Raw genomic sequence first — 15794 nt, forward strand, 5'->3', positions numbered from 1 at the left:
GATTTTTTTAGATTCCATATGTAAGTGAGATACAGTATTTGTCTTTGACATTTCTCTTTGTATAATGACCTCAAGTTCCATTCATGTTGTTAAGTGAAGGTAGTCAAAAGGTAGAAGGATAACTTCTGGGGATAAAATGTACAGCATAATTACATAATAACATGGATGGACCTCAAGGTTATTATATAAAGAGAAATAAATCAGACAAAATGTGATATATATATATATATCATATATATATGCACACATACAACACACGTTATATATATATATATATATATATATATATATATATAAAATCACATTTTCTTGATCCATTCACCCATCAATGGATTCTTAGGTTATTTCCATGTCTTTGGCTATTGTAAATAATTCTGCAATGAACATGAGGGTTCAGATACCTCTTTGAGATAATAATTCCATTTCTTTCAGATACATACCCAGAAATAAAATTGCTGGATCATATGGTAGTACTATTTTCAGTTTTTGAGGAACCTTCACACTATTTTTACTAGTGACCGAATCAATTGACATTCCTACCAAGGTGCACAAGTGTTTTCTATTCTCCACATCCACACTAACACATGTTATCTCTTGAGACAACGTTCTTGAAAATAGCTTTCTGTGGTTGTCCTGGAAATGAGGCTTCTGAACATCTAAAGATTAACCAGTTACTCATTCTGTGCTCGGTGCTGGTCAGGCAGGGTAGAGAGTTTCCTGTCTGTGTTGTGCTGCAGAAAGCTATGCAGAGAGAAAGAGACAAGAGAGGCTAGAGAGAGACAACACAGATTCCATCACTTATTCTTCCATGTGCCTTTGAGAATTTATTTGAGTCTGTTTCCTTAAAGTAGAGCAATAATTCAAAAGTAGAGTAATAAAACAACTCAAGGTTGTTTTGAGGACTGAGTTGATGAGTGTGAAGTACTTAGAATAGCATTCGGTAAATATTCAACAAATGGCAGATGTTGTGTGACATCAATTTTGAAAATCACCAGCTCCTCCACCAGTTAGCTGTATGCTCTTAGATCAGGGTTTATCGGCCTGTATGCTATTGCCATTTCAGGCCAGATAATACTTTGTGTTGGGGGTTGTCTTGTGTATGGTCGGAGGTTTAGCATCTCTGGCCTCTACCCACTAGATATTAGTAGTATACTAATTCAGATACGACAACAAAAATATCTCTAAACGTTTCCATACATTGCCACCCTGGGGGGTGGGGGGCAAGCACAACCACCTCTAGTTGGGAAACATTGCTATAAAGACGGAGGGGACTTCTGTTGCTTTTTTCTTTTTTTTCATCTGTAAAATGGGGAGGATTTTCCTGACTGACACTTGAAAACATTATTTGAATTAGGTGTGATAATGGATATGATATTGTTTTGAAAACTTCAAAGTCCTTTTTAAACATAAAGTAACTGTTTTGACAGACTTCCATAACTTGAGTACTTAACAGAAAAGCCAGTATACCACCTTCAAGCTACCACGCCTTTTGTAGATGGCCCAAGAACCCCTGAGACACTCAGCACGTGGGGAGAAGCCTGCTCTTAGATGCCTGGTAGAGAACCAGAGAGTGAGATCCCTTCTCCAGCTTCCTTATCATGGTGGCTGCCACAAGGGGTTCACAGTTGAAGATTAATCTTGCACAGTCCTGTGGATGTGAGATCACAGAGATAGCTGCATTGAGTGGCAGGAATATTCTAGAATTCTCTCTAAAACTCATGCAGCTGCTGATCCTGATAGATTTCAAAGCCAGGGCATTTCTTGCTGCTCCTGCAGGCAGGTTTCCATAGCCAGCACTGCTGTTGCTATTGCTAAAATTTGCACTAGCAATGAAAGGAAGTAATTATTTTAACCTCAACTTAATTAAGATCACATTACAGGGGCCACAAGCAACCAAAATGCCATAGGGTATACCAATGATCTGAGTTCAATAGTCAAGTCCTTTGGCCACAATGGCATTTGTTAGGTCTTTATCCAGCAACGATTTTCTGAACCTGGTATGTGGTGGGAAGACAATGCATCAAATTTTTGGTACAATTGATGCAACAGCATTTGCCTTTTCTTTCTCCTTTTCTTGAAGCTTATCAACAATGGGATACTGTAGGACTGAGACATTTAGACAGGTACTCCTGAGTGATGAGTGTCACATCATAAACCATCTTTAGAAGGGCACCTGCCTTAATCATGATCTCTTTTAATTTATTCTCAGATGCCAGTCATCTTTCCAGTACATCACCAGGCAAGTGTAACCACTGGCCTGCTCCAGGCACCCAGAAGTTTTGGGTCAAGCCCAGATAACTAGCTCTGGCTACCCCTTTTCCCTGGGATGTTCCCTTCTTACGTTTTCAATGTCCTTTACTTCAGGTGGAATTTGCACAGGACCATTCTCTACACCTTGAGACTGTCCCCACTTCAAATCAGAGGGCATAGGATCTCTATCTTTTCCTTTCAGAAGACCCTGGGATCTTATAAAAATTGGTCTAGCCCCTCCAGAGAGATCTGCATATGCAGTCTGAGGGACAGTCAGCTTTTATCAAGCCACAGAAAAAATGTTTTAAACATGCCTTAAAAAATTTTTTTTGTTTTGTATTTATTTGCAAAAATAAAGAGAAATTATGTAAATAATTCCACCTGTAATAAGAACCTGCTTCCTGAGATTTTATCAATTAGTGGACTTAGAATTGGCTCACGTAATTTTTAAACTCTTCCTTCATGTAAGGTAGTGTGACAATCAGCTTGATGATATCTCCCTTTGTATCAAGAAACAGCATCATCAGAACGGAAGGCGGGGCTATCGGCCAGGCAGACAGCCTTTTTGGGCCTCAGTTTCCCTGACTGTAGAGTAAGAAAAGCAATCTCAAGGCTTCCGCTAGCAGGGGGAACAGAAGGGAGATGGTTCAATTAGACAGAACTAGGAAAATGTCTGCCATAACATCAGGCCAGCTGGGCTGAACAAGCATTTAAGGGGCTCTGTGGGCACAGATGCAAAGACTGAAAAATGCAAGACAAGGAATTGGTAACAACAACGCCAGGTAGGTCAGCTTTTTTAATTAGACAAACTTTCAGCCAGCAGCAGAAGTGCTTCCACCCTATAAGCCAGAGTCCTGAAATGCAGCAGTGAAGCCTCTGACGTCTCCACTTGGTAGTAACAGTGGTACAGTAAGGCCTCCCTGCTTCATGCAGCATCATCCATTAGAAAACAAAAAAGGTACAGTAAGTGCCACTGAGCTCCTCCATTAATTGCTAAGTAAGAGGAAAAAAAGAGAAGAATAAAGTGCTTTTACCTGCTCGGCTGGATAATTAAAAGCTGCCTGAAGCACTGCTAACCTTTTTCATTATGGCAGTGTTCATTATAAAGCCAGAAAGAATTAACTACACTGCATTATCAGATATCGAAAAATATTAATAGCAAAAGTGAGAAAGGGAAAGGAGGAATTTTGGGTGAGTTAATTAAACCACACGTCCTCAATGACTTATTAAGTGACTGGTCGAGCTTCCTGGAGCTCGGTGAGTCCTAGAGATCATGCGATGTGTTCTTGTTCCTCAGGAAATGAGTTTCCAGCCTGTGGAACTGTATTTTTTTCTTTCTCTGTTGAAAGTTTTCTTTTCCTTCCTTCCTTTCTTTCTTTTCTTTCGTTCGTTCTTTCTTTCCTTTCTTTCTCTCTCTCTCTCTCTCTCTCTCTCTCTCTCTCTCTCTCTCTCTCTCTATTGGGACCATCTTGGAGCCAATGTAAACGGGAGCTAATTGAGAGCTCTTAAAGGTCACTACTACAGGAAGCCCGTCCACCATATTGTTCAGCAAAAGCCTTTAAGTTCTTAACTGAACAGGTGAGAACATCTTATAATGAAAACCCTTTGCTGCTACTCTAATCAAAGCCCACTAATGAGTTCATGATGGGCCCACCTTATCTTTGAGATTCTCTTCTACGAGGCATGGCATTAAGGCCTAGCACAGGGCATGGAGTTGGGATGTGCTTCTGGGGCCTCGAGAGCTGTTTGGGATAAGTGTGCTATTGACTCTCTATCTACAAAAATTGAAGCAGCCAATAGTTCCACGGAGAAGACCATGTTTAGGGTTCTGCTGCAGCAGCAGGAAGGCCTGCTGAGCAAGGACCATTGTACTTGCAAATTTTTGGTGACTTGAGATGACATCCTCTGCAATATTTTTAAGTGCTCAGTACAAAAAGGCATACTTACAGCACTATCCTACATGGAGCTCTTTGCATGAGTTTAACTGACATAACAGGATGAGGGTAAAGATAGTAACATGGGGAGAAAAACATTTTCGACGGCGGAGGGAACAAGGGAGAGAATAAAAGCATTTTCATTTAGCAAAAAGCAAAATTGATGATGAAGAGAATGTAGTATTGATTTCTTTTCTCTTCTTGCTGGCACTGAACTTTAAACGAAGTCACAGAGCAAATTGAGACTCCAACTTTGATTGGTTGTGCTTCAGCCTAATCTCATTTCAAGAGTCTAGTTTGCATGATTGGTGGTGACATGCAGTGGTTTCTCTTTAGGCAGAGTGAGGTTATCATTTTTCCAACATGCCACCATGACAATCAGACATTGTTCTAGAGAGCTTCCATCCTGCACTTGCCAATAGGTTCCTTCCCTGTGCCATACCTTGGCCCTAGTGACAACTCTGCTCAGAAACTTAGTGAGTGGTGCCACTTGCCCACGGAGGAGCTTTCCAGGAAATGGCTATGAGTAATGGTTTATCAAGCTGCAGACTACATAGGGTTAATGGGGACAAAAGTCATTGGCTAGTGTGTGAACAAATGTCAAAATGGTGATGGGGGAGGGACAGGAGGTTGGGCAAAATGAATAGCCATTTACATGAGTCCAGTGGTCATGTTTTTTTCTGATCATTATTAAGAACTGTGTTTCTTGCATTTTGTCAGCCCACCATTTCTATGCTGCAGTCAGCGGGAGCTCAGCAGTCTCAGCAACAGGGCCTTCTCTCTGTTAAGTGAGTCGTGCATGTAAAGCATTGAGAACAGTGCTTGGCACTTAGTAAGCACTCAGTACATATTATTGATACTTTAGCATCCTGCATCTTTATTTGAAACTTTTCATGAGTTTTTAATATCTGGAGATGCCCTGAAAGGATAAATCTGGAAATAACATAGAGGAGGACATTGAATTTTGAATAATTCTTATAAATCGATTGTCATATTAAATGGCACAGGAATTTTTTCCATATTTGGCAAAATTATTAACTTTCTGCTTTTTAATCTACCATTGGGGTGGTGCATAAGAATCAGTCCTTTAAGTGCTTGCAGATTTGGGACCAAGGTTAAAGTGGGCCACCAATCACCTCCAGCATTTGAGCTTCTGCAGGGGCTCTGACCACTGTACATCTCTCTTAGGAATGATCATAAAGGATGGGCTCTTTTGCTCAAAGGTCAAGAGGAATATCTTGGCTTAGAATCATGTAAGAAACCTCTTTGGAACTTGGTGACTGGGTACTTGAAAGGAAGTAAAAAAGAAGTTGCTTGTGGACCCTTTATGTACTAGGAAAGTTTCTGAACACATCGTGTATGTTTTCACCGCCTTAGGTTGGCTCAGTCCCCCCAGTCATCTCTCCCCCTATTCTTCTTTCAAGTACCATCATGCAAGTTTCAGCGCAAGGCTCACAACCCCAAGAAGTCTTCTTTGAGTAGGCCCAGGCCTGGTTAATTTTTTCTCCTAACTTCCATAGTGTTATCTGAACTTCCCTTTTAACAACTCTGGATTGTTCAGTCTATGGGTCTCTTCTTCCTAGAGAATTTGATAGCATTATGATATAGATCTTTTTTCAGTTCTGTTGGGCCCTGGAATAGTCAATTAAAAACCACAGCTCTGGTTGGATCCACTGAACTCCAATTGCCTTTCATTCAGGTCTATATTCCAGTAAGCATTTTATAGCATTTTAGAAAGTCGTTCATATTGCTGCCCATTCTATTTGTAAGCACTTGGAGGGAAAACATCATTTATTTGTCTTTACATATTTATCACAACTGTAACAAGCATACTCAATACATATTTGTTGGATCGAATTGAATTGAATTTAATTGCCCTTATTTTTTACCTACTACAGGACCTAAGTTGGTACTGGGAGAAGTGTAGGCACAAAACAAACATTTGCTGTTGGGTCTGAATTAACCTCATCGGCCCTCTCAAGCTCCTCAGCCTCTTCACATCATGCCCATGTTTTATGACTGTATAGTAAAGAGGTGCAATGGTTTTCTGGATACCAGTAAGCTTGCTTACTCTAAACCTTCCTGGCCACCTGCCAGACAGATAGCCCTAAGTTGCCAATATACTCCATTTCCCCCTTTATCTCTGTAACTTAATTTACCTCTATTTTCTAGAAAAATCACATAACTAAAATCAAGCAGTCCCAAGTTTGAGTCTAAACTATTCCATTTATTAACTGTGTATTATCTGACTATTCTGTATTATTTACCTGTTGTTGCATTAAAATACTCGAAAACTTAGTGGATTAAAGCAACACACATTTATTATCTTACATGTTCTGTGGGTTAGAAATCTAGTGGCAGCTTAGCTGGGCCTTCTGCTCAGGGTCCTCCAGGCTACAGACAAGGTGTCAGCTGGGCCTGCAGACCTCTCAACGTTCAACTGAGAAGGATACACTTCCAAGCTCACTCACATGATTGTTGACAGGTTACAGTTCCTTCTGAGCTGTTGGCTAGAGGCCTCCTTCAGTTTCCTGCCATGTGGACATTTCCAGAAGGTTCAAAACATGGTAGCAGGATTTTATCAGAATGAGTTAGCAAAAGAAAACAATGGAAGTTACTGTCTTTTTATAACCTAATATCAAAAGTGATATCCCATCATTTTTGCCATATTTTGTTTGTTAGAAGCAAGTCACTAGTCCAGCCCTCATTCCAGGGGATGGGGTTACACAAGGACATGAAGACCAGGAAGCTGAGATCCAGGGGAGCCATTATAGCATCTTCTGTCTTCTGAACCACAAAATCCTCATCTATAAGTGAGTATGATTATAACCACCTCAAGGGTTAGAGAAAGAATCAAATGAGACAATGTAGAGGTTACTGCCTAGAAGAATGCATAGCATATAGTAGGTGACTTCCAGAAGATAATTGTTCCTCCCCTCCTCTGCCTGTCACATTGCAATGATAAGTTCAGAAGTTTATATGCAAAGAAGAAGAAGAAGAAGAAGAAGAAGAAGAAGAAGGAGGAGGAGGAGGAGGAGGAGGAGGAGGAGGAGGAGGAGGAGGAGGAGGAGGAGGAGGAACGAGGAGGGAGGAGAAGGGGGGAGGAGGGGAGGAGAAAGAGGAAGGGAAGAGGAGGAGGTGGAGGAGGGGAAAAGAAGGAGAAGAAGGAAAGTAAGGAAAAGAAAAGCCTACAAAGCTAGTCTCTACTTTTAAGAACAAAGGAAGAGGTATACAGCAAACAAGTCAGGGGGTCTCAGAGAACAAAAATGATGGCAAGGGGAATATTTGAGTTCTATGGACAGGGTCAGAGGCAGGACTTCCCTGAGGCAGAAGGTTGGAGGGAGTTCTGCTAAAGGGCTGAGACCTCAAAGCCTGGGTGATCAAGGATCAGGCTAGGAGCAAATAGCCTCATGATCCAGGACTCCCTATCACAGGCCAGCCCCCCACAGCAGTGGCTTCTGACAGCCCCATGAACAGTCTCAGAGGGTTTTCATAAATCAGGAAGTCTCTTTTCCCCCCAAGGTCAATGGACTGTGGAGCCAACTCTGTGCATTGATCACTTTCACTTTCCTTCTCTAATTCTCACCAGTTCATTAAAGCTTGACCTTATGGGCTTCTACAGCTACTGTGGATGTCCAGCCAGAGAGACCATTATATTTTAAAGGCTGTTAAACTGTCCAGTGATATTTTAGCTTCTTTTTTATATTTGATAGCAAATCATCACTCACTTGTGTAAACTTCCAAGTAAAACTTAGAAAGAAAAAGTGGAGAATTATATGAAATTATCATAGAATGAAGCAGTTAAATTTCTCTCTATCAGCTGAGGTGAGGCTAGGTGAGGTGAGATGATGGTCAATTATCTTTTTCCACTTACTGATAAATTGTCAGCACCATTGAGACTGTCAGTGCCTGATACGTGACAAGCAAAGAGAAGGGTCACTGTGACCAGAGAACTGAAAAAGCAAACTAACTTTGCAGATGGTGCTGAGGCTTCTCCAATCCAAACTTTGACTCACTGGCAGGAACACTAGCATGGACCCTGACCATGTCCTAGGATACTCCCTTTCTCTTTGGACCACTGCCCCTACTATTCCCTTCCTTCCCCTCATTATGCTCATCACACAGCAGCAGCAATCTCCAGCACCAATATGCCCAAAACTAACCTCATTATTCTTTTACCTTCCTTATCTGAGCTAATGGTACCATCATTCACCCAAGTTAAATTTAACTACAAACTTCACTGTTAATCCTAACACCTCCCTTTTCTTTGACTCCCCCACCCAGTTAATTCATCTCTGAGTCTGTTCTACTGTCTAACCTAATTATTTATCAGGGCCACTCACTTCTCACCATCCCCTCTGTTGTTGCCTCAGTACAGGCCCTTATTATTTTCCTCTAATCTGTTGGAAAAACCTCTTATTTGGTCTCCATGGCCTTAGTGCTTACACACACACACACACACACACACACACACACACACACACACATTTTCATACAAACACACACTTCTCTTCACTCCTATTAGTTTGTTTTTCAAGGCACATCATGATTGCATCTCTTTCCTGCTCAAACATCAGGAGCTCCCTCTTGCTTTAGGAAAAAGCTAAGACACTCACCTTGTCTGCGATTTCTCAAAGTCCCCCTAAAACTCACATGCCATCACTGGACAGGAGATCTTGCTATTTTCTTCACATGCTGTTTCTTGTGCCCCTGACTTTGTTTGTGTTTGTTCCTCTAACAGAGTTCCCTTTCCCTCTAGTCTAACTGGCCAACTTCTCCAAACCTTTGAGGCTCAGATCAAAAGTCACCTTTTCCACGAAGTTTTTCCTGACTCATCCAATCTCTTCTCTATGTTCTCATAGAACCATGCAATTCCCCCACTGTATTCTGACCTTTTTTTTACATACCCTCCCCCAAAACTGGACTAAAGTGTCTTTGAGTAAAGACCATGGCTTGTTTCTCTACCAGGTAGCACCATCCTAGGCTCAGGGACACACTGAATATTTGTTGATCAATGAATTTCCATGAACTGTGATTTAACCCAAGTTAAATCATTGCTCTCCCACATTGCTCTGTGACCTAAGCAAGACTTTTTGTGTCTCTGAGATTCATACTTTATCTGTAAAACAAAAATTACCATTACAATCCTATAAGAGTAATGTGAAGATTATAAATGAGATTTAGAAAATTATTAACTGCTGGGAGAGTCAAGAAAGAAGAGGTGTTTGAAGTGAAACTGAGGTTTCTAGAAACAACTTGGGTGAATGAAGTTACCATAAACTGAGAGAGGGAATGGCAGACAAAGAATAGTGTAGTAAAGAACTCAACACATAGTAGATGTTCAACTTCCTCCTTGCTATAGAAGGATAGAGAAAATAGCAAGTATGTCCCTTAAATGCCCATTGTCTCATTTCTTTCAGTTACTACTTATTTTCTTTCAATGACCTGGATAGGTACCAATTCATGTGGTTGGGGGCAAAAATCTCTCTATTTGATATCAGGGTCCCTGACAGACTAAAACAAACACATGGAGAGATTTAATCATCTCCTTAAACAGCTCTGAACTTGCTGTCTGGCACCACATCTTGTATATATGCAAACACAGCTGGACAGGCAGGTAGGGAGTGTGTACCCTTGCAAGCCAGCCTGTGCCAACATGGCAACAGGGGACCCCGCACATGACAGGAGGACTAGGAGGCACGCTGCTGAGTAACTCATCTTAGGGCCACAGTTTCTGGCCCTGATACAGTTGGCCCTGCCTCAGAGTTGGGAGTGCTGCCTGGAGAACAATGTGGAAGATAGCAAGAAGCACCAGCGAAGAAAGCCAAGGATCAAATTGGAATGGCCCCATGAGCTAAGCACTGGTGTTCAGAGTGTTCTGGATACTGGATAAAGGAAAAAATGGACACAGCCCAGCTCCCAGGGCCCAGAGATAGGAAGGAAACAGGAAGATCAGACAAGTGCAAGAGCAGAGAGAAGCCATATATAACATAAAGAATCTAGCAAAGAAACAATCTAAACAAAGAACTGGATGGGCTGGAATAACGTGGAGGATGCTTACCTAGAGTTGATGTTAATGCAAAGGTGCCGAATCTTCCACAGCATACATTCTTTGTGAATCAGACAAGTCTTGCCTGAATAGTGATGATTTGAAGCTGATGGACTGAACAGGAGAAATAGCAGCACCTCCACCCATGAGGGCAGGTCCTATACAAACATTAGAATAAGTGGTGCATGTCATTTCCTATTCAGATCTGTTACACACAGGCATCTACAGAACAACTGACATTAGAGGCTGTTGATTCCAACTGCATTACCACTTGGAATAAGCAGCTTGGTTTTCTTGTACCTGGCATCACTGGTCCCAGTCATATCCTGCCTAAGTAAGCAGACTAATTCCTAGGTAAACAGAGAAACTTAAGGCTAAAAGACAGCATATAATTTATCTCTTTTTACAGATAAAACAAAGTTTCTAGAAGGGTTAAATGGCTGCTCAAGCTAATATGACTAGTCTATGATAGAGAAAGAACTGTAATTCATTCTTCTAACAGCTGATAGAAGGTTCTCTCCATTCTACCAAACAGCCAACCACATGTCAAAAGGAATACACTATAGACTGAAATTTAACTTTTGGGGGAAAACTACTCCTTTGTTTAGAAAAAAAAATCATCAAAAGAAACATTTTACCATGTAAACTTAGAGCAGGCACACACTAAAATTCCTGAGGAAGATCTGGGAGCTAGGAGGTAACCCGAATGTTGATACTTCAAATTAAATCTTCGAGTGTCTTATTTAATATTACACATTTAGAGTTATTTATTCTAACCATTTCTCTACATATTTTATTGGAAAATTTTTCTTTTTCTAAATCTAAATTGCAGGAGAAATATACCTAAAAATTACTGCTTGTTTTTGAGAGATGTATCTATGTGTATGTTTTCTTATCCAATGATTTCCTCCCCAAAGTTCAAGTGTGGAGACTGGAGGAATAGAAGTGTAAACTTTTACTTTGAGGTGAAGGATAGAATTGGACTAGATCTGGCACAAACAACCTAGACAAAATTGTTGATGTCAATACTGAATAAGATTGTACTGATGTTTGAGATTATGCAGACAGATACAACCTTGAGGGTGAGTTCAGGTTTCCTTTGAATGTGATGGGTATTTTCAGTAGCAGTCCTCCTAGGGCAAAGTTAATCTTGGGACAAGAAAAATGGAGCTGAAGAAAAAATACCTACATTATCATTTGGAGAATCAGAATCAGTTGGTCTGGAATCAGGAGAGATGGGAAATTCATAGCCCCTGGTACATAGAAGCAGAGCAGCAGCTGCACAGGGCATTAGCCCAGTAAAGGACTATGGAGTTGGGATCATGTCTATAGATTCTAAGGATGGCCAATGTTGGAAGCAGTGAACTGTTATAGTCAAAGTACTAATAAAAGCTTATTAAAAGTTATAGTCTGACCTCAGTTGAGCTGACAGGAATTGGAAATTTAAATGCCATGTTTAAGAAGGAGCCGAGGGAAGAATGGATGTCCCTCTCCCTGAAGCCAGCTTTGAGGTCTTCAGTGGCAGCTGCCTCCAGCTAAAAAGTTAAGACCAGACAGGCAACAACCTGTGTGAGATCATCAGCAACAGGAACAGTAGTAGGGCAGGAAGACCAGTGGACCAAAGAAACTGTAGAAGCACTTGCCCTTATTATTCCAGAGGAGAAATAGTGGTGATGAGCACTCTGATGGAGCTAATTTGGAGCAATTAGGCTAGTCGGAAATTTTACTGGGTATTAAAATTCTCTTGGTTATTAATTAGTTCTGGCTGGCTTAAGAAAAATTTCTTTAAAAAGTGAGAGGAAGGATTTATTGGAAGGATAGTTAGGACATCTCACTCAACAAAAGCAAGGATTGGAAAATAAAAACCTAGAAAGGAAAGTATTCTTAACCATGAGAGTTGATGGAACTTCTATATAAGGTACAGACACTGAGGTGATTTATCTCTGATTTTGAATCAGACCCTGTGTCTTTTTCTTTCAAAAATCCAATTCAAAAAGAAATAATCAGAATGGCTTTAGGGACAATAGAGACCTACCCCTATGTCATTAGAGGAAGGGCATTTTCTCCCTTTCCACACTGCTCAGATCCATGAAAGAACTGCTTCCTTCACAGATCGGTACCTTTATTGCTGTCACCATTTACTCTTGCCCTCTCTCACTTCTCTTCAAGAGGACAATATTAGTTTTGTTTTGTTGCATAACAGATGATCATAAAGTTAGTGACCTAAAACAATGTACATCTGTTATTTTACAAGTTTTTGTTGGTCAGGAAACAGCTTAACTGTGTCCTCTGTTCATGGTCTCACAAGGCATCAGTCAGTGTCAGCCGGGGTGTGTTCTCATCCGAAAGCTCAACTGGGGACCAATCTGTTTCTAAGCTCATTCAAGTTGTTCGAAGAACTCATGTCCTTGTGGCTGTAGGACTGAGGACCTGATGTTTTGCTGATGTCAGCTGGAGGCTGCTCACATTTTGTGGTGGCCATCCCCATCCTTTGCCACAGGCTTCCAACAACATGGTGACTTACTCTCCATCAAGCCAGCAAAGGAAATCTCCCTCTCAGGGGAGAGCCCAATTCATCCTTTAAGAGCTTTTACTTGATGAAACAGACCCATCCTAGATAATCTCTCTTTTGATTAACTACAAATCCACTGTTTTGTAACTATAATTACATCTGCAAAATCCCTTCACCTTTGTCATATTTTATTGTCTAAAAGCAAGTCACAGGTTCTGCTCACTCTTAAGAGGAGGGGATTACATAGGACATGAACCTGAAGGAGTAGGAATCATGGGGCCACCCTAGTGTTTATCTGCCACAAGAACTTATAACCAATGAGATGTAAAGCCAGCAGGCTTTAATCTCTTTTTTGACATGTACACTCTCCTTCTCTCTCATTACTTCTCATTTTTAATCAACTGCCTACACAAAGGCCACAAGCATTCTTATCTTTTCCATGTAGTTAGCTCACCAGGTCAGGCCCACAGTCACTCAATTTCTCTACCTCTGACAAGTAGGAAATTTCAATTTGGAAGGGAAGGAAAGCCCATGTACCAAACCACATGAAGCTTCAGATCCAAATCTTATTTTCCTATACAATTTTATTATTTATAAAACCGGTATATTGATCCTTATTTGATTCTTATGCCCATTTTTTCAATAATTCATAATGCAGAAGATTTAGGATTTATTGGTATTTTGAGGACTAGTGCCAAATTAATAAGAACCATCCTTAGCTAGGCAGCTACCGTAAGACGTACCTCTGCCACACCCTAAAAATTTGGGTGCAGAGGGAACTAAAAACTATTTTCAGTTGCAGATTCCTGAGGCCTATGACACTTTAATACAAAGAAGAGAAAGTTAAAAGTACATCACTTGCCATGGAGGTTGGAAGGGTTCTTCAGAGACCATCTCATTTTCATTTGGAAACTGTATAGCTTTAGCGGAAACAACTGAAGTGTTTGTTAATATACAAAGTCCTTTCTTCCACATCCTGTTAACTGCAAACTCCCTCTACCTCTTCTTAAAAAAGTTAAGGATTAGGATATGTGTAGCTGTGAGCATGCTTTACCACCTACCAACATATCTGCTCTTCTAGGCCCCTGTCTTTGTGATGACTTCAATCCTGGGACAAAAAAAATCTCAGCATATCATAGTTTATCACATTGTCCCACAGTGATAAACAGGTAGATTCAGAGTGGGTTAGTCCTAACTAGAACTCTGCATCTGTTCCACCATTCCCTCAGAGCACATCCTGATGAGGAAGATGAGAATTTACAAGAGCTATCACTTACAAGTGCCTAGAAGCCAAGGCACAGAGAAGGTAACTAACTGTCTCCAAAAACACACAGGAGTCATCAGCCAAATTGAGAGTTACACTTTTTTCTTTGTACTGCCTAACACCACACTGCTCACTTACACAAGGCTGAGGTGAATCAGCCCCTACAAGTCCAGAATCTCCTGGGAAATTAGCTGCCTATGTAAATAAGCTAGGAACCCAGAGGCTCATGGGGGTCAGTTCTGGGGCACCTCAGATAAGGTGGTTAATGACCACGGCAACATGATTTATGACTTAGCACTCAGAAGGAGCTGCTGTCACTACAAGCACTACACCCAGCCCATCTCCCTTCATTTGCATAAGTAATGGTCATGTTATTAACAGCTCATTAGTGACAGGCCCAAGTGACCAGGAAGGCACACTCAGTGGACTGGAGGGAAAGAACCTCTTATATTCCAAAGAAAACCTGACCAGGACTCTTATTCTAGGGCTCGGAAGAGGACCATGTGACCAAGACACAGTGAAAGAGGGTTCTAAAACAGGGGTCCCTGGGCTTTCCTAATGGCAACGTATATTTCTAAAATAAAATAGCGTGCATCATGAAAGTCTTGATATACCCTCGATATGACATGATGAAAACAATACTTTACCTTTTTGGTCTCCCTCCTCAAAACCCAGAACCCCAGTATAATCATGAGCAAAACATCAGACAAATCACATATGAAGGTCATTCTACAAAATGTCTGACCAATCCTCCTCCGAGCTGACAAGGTCATCAAAAACAAAGAAAATTTTAGAAAGGGCCACAGCCAAGAGGAGCTTAAAGAGATACAACAACTACCTGTAATGTAACCCAGATGGGACCCTGGCACAGAATGATATTAAGTAAAAACTAAGAAAATCAAAATAAATTATGGACTTAATAATAATAATTTATCAACCTTGGTCCATTAACTGTAACAAATGTGCCATACTAATGTAAGATGCTAATGACAGAAGTAACTAGGTGTGGGTTATATGAGAACTCTCTGAACCATCTTTTTCTGTAAATCTAAAATTATTCTAAACTAGCTTATCTTTTTAAAGTTTTTATATGTATGTGCCACATCCCAGTGTATGTCACATTACTACACAAACTATTAGTGTAAGTCCTCAATGCCTCAGTAAGGTCTGGAAGCTAGGCACCTTTACCCTAGTTATACAAATGAGATTTAAAGAAATTAAGTAGCTTGTTCAAGATCACATAGCTATCAAATATAAGAAATTAGTTTCAATCTCAGGTCTTCTGACTCGGAGGCCTGTGTCTTTCATTAAAGTGAACATTATCAACTCAGAGAGGAGAGGGATAAAGAAAGAAGATAGTGCAAGTTTCTGGCTAATGACCAGAATGGTTGGCCTTGAGGGCTGTTGATAGGGACAGATAAGAGGTCAAGGTCAAGGTCAGCCAATGGATCATGATCATCCTTGTGGGTCCCCTTGGTCTTATATTACCTCAGCCTTAGACTGAGGAAAAAAAATAAAGGTCCTTCTTTCACTTTTTCATTCATTCCTAAATCTCCTTCACATCCTAGATGTGGGAATATAACTCAGAATTCTTGTGAAGTATTTCTGCCCACGCAAAAAACCAAATGATATGATCTTCCTTTCCACCTTTCTCTCTCTCTCCCCCACCTTTCTCTCTTTTCTTTTCTCCTTTCACTTGACCTCAAAACTTCACCCCACAGAATGTCAGGACAAGCCTTGACCTAAAAAAAAAAAAAAAAAAAATAGCCTAGGCCTACACAAAAT

The 15794-nt window shown here is 40.7% G+C and overlaps 1 long non-coding RNA gene across 2 annotated transcripts in view; it reads right to left on the reverse strand.

The window, feature by feature from the left end:
- The window catches only part of LOC107505065, a 144561-nt gene that overhangs the window by 20570 nt on the left and 108197 nt on the right, over nucleotides 1-15794 (reverse strand). Inside the window, exons 3-4 of one of the 2 annotated variants that reach the window (XR_004950822.1) lie at nucleotides 10246-10391; nucleotides 310-6715 (exon numbers count right to left, since the gene is read on the reverse strand). This is a non-coding gene — a long non-coding RNA (uncharacterized LOC107505065). Of the gene's footprint in view, nucleotides 1-309; nucleotides 6716-10245; nucleotides 10392-15794 lie in introns of those variants that run through there. The other variant, XR_004950824.1, reaches the window with a different exon arrangement.

Source organism: Rousettus aegyptiacus, unplaced genomic scaffold (assembly GCF_014176215.1).
Source record: "Rousettus aegyptiacus isolate mRouAeg1 unplaced genomic scaffold, mRouAeg1.p scaffold_m13_p_5, whole genome shotgun sequence".
Classification (NCBI taxonomy): domain Eukaryota; kingdom Metazoa; phylum Chordata; class Mammalia; order Chiroptera; family Pteropodidae; genus Rousettus; species Rousettus aegyptiacus.